This window comes from Cryptomeria japonica, chromosome 7 (genome assembly GCF_030272615.1).
Source record: "Cryptomeria japonica chromosome 7, Sugi_1.0, whole genome shotgun sequence".
In the NCBI taxonomy this organism is placed as follows: Eukaryota; Viridiplantae; Streptophyta; class Pinopsida; order Cupressales; family Cupressaceae; genus Cryptomeria; species Cryptomeria japonica.
The window spans coordinates 388,974,662-388,980,661 of NC_081411.1; positions in this window are offsets into that span (position 1 = coordinate 388,974,662).

Genomic DNA, 6,000 nt, shown 5'->3' on the forward strand with positions numbered 1-6,000 from the left:
AAGCATATGATGGTTTTGTGTTTTATGTCTGTCAATAAAACATGTTGAACTAGCTGTTATTATAATCTGATGATAGATTACCTGTTTATGCATAAGGGTGAAATGGTAGTGTAGTCTCGAGTTGAGTGAAAAGCTAAGTGAGTAACCGGTTAATGCTTGTCTCAGACATTCTTAGCTTTTCCGGTTGCACTATGTTTCAAACCGGTGTCATTGTCTACCAGTCATTTGAAGTGTCTGTTGTCAAACCGGTTTTGGACTATTTTTGCCTGTACTGATTCACCCCCCCCTCTCAGTACCGCTTTGGTACTATTTGTTCATCATTAAGTTATCAATTGGTATCAGAGCATCCTCTAGGTCCTCTGTGTTGCAAGCTTAACCGCTTGAGGGAAAGATCCTATTGTAATGATGAAGAGGGAAGGTCCAAAGTTTAACAAAGAAAATTTCAGTATATGGAAAGACAGAATGAAGATATACATCATAAGCATGGGTGCTCAACACTGGAGCTATGTTGAGAATCCCTATGTTGCCCCTACCGGTACTCTCACCGATGATCAAAAGAGAGAGATTCAGGAGAATGGGCAAGTCATGGAAGCCCTAATCAGTAGTTTGTCTGATATTGAGTTCATTGATGTCCAAAATAAGGTAAATCCCAAAGAAGTATGTGATGCTCTTGAAAATATCTATGGAGGTGATGAGCATGTAAAACAAGCTAAGGAAGAAAGCCTTAGAGGAAAGTTTGAAGACATGCGAATGGTTGAAGGTGAAACCATTCAATAGTATGGTATTAGAATAAAAACTGTTGTTGGAGATATCAAGAGTGCAGGTGGTAAAATGGAAGATTCCACTGTGGTAAGCAAAGTCCTGAGATCCCTATTGTCGGTCTATGCAATAAGAGTTGCTGCTATTCAGGAGTTGAGATCAATAGACAAGACTAGGGTATCCCTGGATTCCATCATTGCAAAGTTGACAACATATGAGCTAAATAGTTTTGATGGCAGTGTTCAAAAGACTGAATCAACTTTTAGAGCTTCTGTTGTACCATCCAGAAAAGGAAAAGAAGCAAGCACTAGTGGTGAGGAGTTTCTGATGGAATTTGAAGCTCTTCTTGCCAGGAAATTTCGAAAAGGAACCGGTAAATACAGAGGTAAGCTCCCTTTGAAATGTTTTTCTTGTAACTAGATAGGACATATTGCTATGAACTGTCCTAATAGTGACAACAAGGATAACCAGAAAGATTCAAGAAATTCAAAGAAGGAAACTGGAGAAACTGTTTTGTTGCAATTGATGAAGGTGTCACGGATGAGGAATTAGAAGATGAAGAGAATGAAGACATTGTGTTTGTTGTTGTAAAGGAAGATGTGTCAAACAAGAAGGCTCTTGTCTCCCGCTTTGATAATTCCAATGAGTGGATCATTGACAGTGGTTGTTCTCACCATATGACTGGTGACCGGAGCAAGTTTCTATCCTTGGAAGAGTATGATGGTGGTGTGGTTCACTTTGGAAATGATGCACCATGCATGGTCAAAGGCAGAGGGTCCATCTCTCTAAATGAAAAGAGTAGTGTTGACAATGTATATTGGGTTGATGGTCTCAAACACAACCTTCTGAGTGTTGCCTAGCTGAATGACAGTGCTCTCACTCTGGAATTCAAGAATGGAGTGTGCAGAATCAAAGGAAAGAATGGCAAAATTGTGGCTACCGGTATGCAGACTAAAGGTAACCTATTTCAGCTGAATGCAAATATAAGTACATGTCTTATGGCTAAATTTGATGATAGTTGGATATGGCATAGGAGACTTTGTCATGTAAACTTTGATAACATTGCCAAGGCTAGTAAGATCAAGGCAGTTAGAGGGTTGCCGGTGCTAAGCAAACTGGATAATACCTTGTGCAGAGAGTGTCAATTGGGGAAAATGTCTTCCTCAACCTTTAAAGGTAAATCTTTCACTGCTGACAACTTGCTTGATCTTGTGCATACTGATTTGTGTGGTCTTATGAAAACTAGAAGTGTGCAAGGTGATAGGTACTTCATGATTCTCACTGATGACTGCTCAAGAATGATGTGGGTCACATTCTTGAAAGACAAGTCTGAAGCCTTTGTGAAGTTCAAAGCTTTTAGAGCATTAGTTGAGAAGGAAAGTAGTAAAAGGATCAAATGCCTCAGAACTGATCAAGGAGGGGAATTCACTTCTGGTGAATTCAACAAGTATTGTGAAGAATTTGGCATCAAGAGGCAACTATCTGCCCCCCGGACTCCACAACAAAATGGCCTAGTAGAGAGGAATAATCAGACTGTGGTTGAAGCAGCTAGAACCATGTTGATTCAAGGAAAGGTAGCTCACACCTTTTGGAGAGAAGCGGTAAGCACTGCAGTCTACACAATGAACCGGGTACTCATCAAGAAAGGTAAGGACAAAACTCCTTATGAGTATTGGACCGGTAAGACACTCGTGGTTAGTTACTTTAGGGTATTTGGTAGCAAATGTTACATCAAGAGGAGTGAACATCAGGGCAAATTTGAAGCTAGAAGTGATGAGGGAATATTCCTAGGATATTCCACCAAGAGTAAAGCTCTCAAGTGTTTCAACAATAGGACTCAGAGAATTATGGAAAGTATCAATGTGAGAGTTGATGAAACCTCTGAGAAACCGGCAGTGAGCAAGCTGTAAATGAACCGATTGCAACCTTTTGGGAATCGGTTGTCAGTCAACCAAGTACCAGTAATAGTGTTCCTAAACCGGTGAATGCTGATACTGATGAAGATGAGGATGAAGAGGAAAAGCAAGAAGAACCAGTCAAGACCATTCCTCGGTATGTCAAACCGAATCATGATCCTAAGCAGATCATAGGAGATAAGGATGCATGAATCCTTACAAGAAGAAAGATCAGTGAAAACTCATGTATGATCTCTGAACTTGAGCCTAAATCATTCAAAGAGGCTCATAAAGATGAAGACTGGATAAAGGCAATGGAAGAGGAACTTGACCAAATAGAGAAAAATGGTACATGGTCCTTGGTACCCAGATCGAAGCATAAAAATGTCATTGGCACCAAATGGGTGTTCAGAAACAAGCTGAATGAGGATGGCACAATGATTAGGAACAAAGCCAGATTGGTGTGCAAAGGATATGCTCAAGAAGAAGGAGAAGACTATGGAGAAACCTTTGCTCCTGTAGCCAGATTGGAAGGAGTTCGTATGCTTCTTGCATATGCAGCTTTTAAAGGATTCAAGGTATATCAAATGGATGTAAAATCTGCATTCCTAAATGGTGTACTTGAAGAGGAGGTGTATATAGAACAACCAAATGGGTTTTCCCTATCTGAAGATAATGATATGGTGTGCAGGCTACATAAAGCCTTATATGGTCTAAAGCAGGCACCTAGAGCATGGTATGAACGTCTACATTTCCATCTTGTGAAGATTGGATTTGAGAGAAAAGTGAAGATAGGAATATCTACTTGAAGACTGAAGGAGATCAAATCCTGATCAGTGAGGTTTTTGTTGATGACATTATCTTTGGTGGAGATGACAAGATGAGTCATGAGTTTGTTGATGAGATGAAGAAAGAGTTTGAGATGTCACTCATAGGGGAGATTAAGTTCTTCATTGGATTGCAGATCCAACATATGAAAGATGGAATCTTTATCACTCACTCCAAATATGTCAAAGAGGTGTTGAAGACCTTTGGCATGGAAGATAGCAAACTGGTTGGTACACCGATGGTGACTGGTTGCAAATTATCAAAAGAGGATGATTCTGCATTGGTTGATGAGAAGGAATACCGATCAATGATTGGTAAGTTGCATTATGTAATGCATAGCAAACCAGATATTACACATGCAGTTGGCATTACTACAAGGTTCCAGAAAAGTCCAAGAGAATCCCACTTGGTTGCAGTCAAGCAGATTCTTAGGTATCTGAAGGGAACAGTTGACTATGGATTGTGGTACCCATACAACAATGATTTCAACCTGAAAGTATTCACAGATGTTGATTGGGCAGGTAATGTGGATGATCAGAAAAGCACAACCGGTGGTGCATTCTTTCTCGGTGGTAGACTGGTCTCATGGATGAGTAAGAAGTAGAGCTATATCTCTCAGTCTACAGCGGAAGCGGAGTATGTTGCAGCTTTCATGAACTGCACTCAGACAATCTGGATGAAGCATGTATTAGATGGCTTCAAAATCCCTGTATTTGAACCGGTAAGTATATTCTGTGATAACACAAGTGCTATCAATATTTCAAAGAATCCAGTTTTACATTCTAGAACCAAGCATTTTGAGCTTAAGTATCATTTCTTGAGGGAAAAGGTTCAGAATAAAGAGATTGCACTGGAACATGTTTCCAGTAAGGAGTAGTTAGCAGACATATTCACCAAGCCTCTCCCAAAGACTAAATTTGTGTATTTAAGAGGTGAATTGGGGGTATTGCCCCTTCAGTAGGTAAATTAAAACTATTTGTTCCATATCAGTCAGGTATTGAATAGTCATTTTTTTGTTGATTGATGTGTTGAAGGATGCTACTCCTCAGGGGGAGTAGCATAATGGAACAGGGATGTTTGTGCCTCCACTTTGGCATTGTTGTCAAAGGGGGAGAAGAAGTGTAGCAGAGAAGATATCTGCAGAAATTGGGGAGAAGATGAGTTAGCAGAGAGATATCTTTGTATATTGCCATCAATGCCAAAGGGGGAGATTGTAGGCATTATGTGAACCGGTATGAGGACATAATGATATTGTATGTTGTCATTGATGTCAATATGTGATATGCAGAGAGAACCAGCATATGTGAGAACCGGTATATATGCCAAAGTAAAGCGGTATATTTGCTCAAGGTGAACCGGCATGACAAGGTGAACCGGCATGTAGTCATGGGAACCGACACATGGAAGCATTGTATGACTACCGGTTGGTAGGTAGTTTCCACTTCAGGATTTCTGGTTGGAGTACCTCAAGCCTGTGTGACTCAATCAGTGACTTTATGTGATGAAGTTAGCATGATAACGAAGAACAGATAGTGTTGCCACGTAAGCCTTGTGCGCGTGAAGGATCTTGCATAAAGAAGAGTGTTCCTATCTACCTCGGGAATGTGCAAAGTCTGTAAACGGTGATAACGTTTGATGGGTTATCAACCGCTATGAAATCGATGGAAAATGAACGATGGAGAATGTCTTGAGATTGGATCAGACTATTGCATTCAATATAGTATGATCAACAGTCAGGATTCAACCGTTTGAATTCCTTAACCTAACAGGTCTAGGGTTTAGGGTTTATGATACCGACTTGTCTATTGTCCTATAAGGTTGATGGTGTGATTCTTTCAGAGATGGTTGGAAAAAGTTGTGTGTGTGTATCCAAGAGAAGAGATATGTGATTCTTGCCAGACCAGAGGAGAGAAGTCATATCTGCAGAGTGTAAGTGCAGAAGGTGAAGAGGAGCTTAAGCGGATCTACATTGGCATTGAGTGCTATTATTAGGTCATTAATATACCTGTTGATCTTTAACCACTTCAACAGTTGTGAAATCTCCTAACAGGGTAGCCTTAATCGGCTTGTTGAAAATCCTCTAACAGGGTAACTCGAAGCTACTGATTCATTGGTATCCTTTAGCTATTGAGTTCTTGAAATCCTCTAACAAGGTACCCTTAACAGGGTTTAACCCTTAACCAGGTGATCCCTAACAGGATCGGTTCCTAACAGAACCTATTGTATCTGTCTTTAACCGGACAAGGCTCCTAACAGAGCGGACTTCCAAAGAGTTCAAAAACAAGCTTGTGGGTATTCATCCCCACTGTAGTTTTTCCCAGTTGGGTTTCCACGTGAAAAATATGTGTGTCATGCGTGATGCTTTTATCTTGTAATGCTTTGCTATTGTCTGTCAAGCATATGATGGTTATGTGTTTTATGCTTGTCAATAAAACATGTTGAACTAGTTGTTATTATAATCTGATGATAGATTACCTGTTTATGCATAAGGGTGAAATGGTAGTGTAGTCTCGAGTTG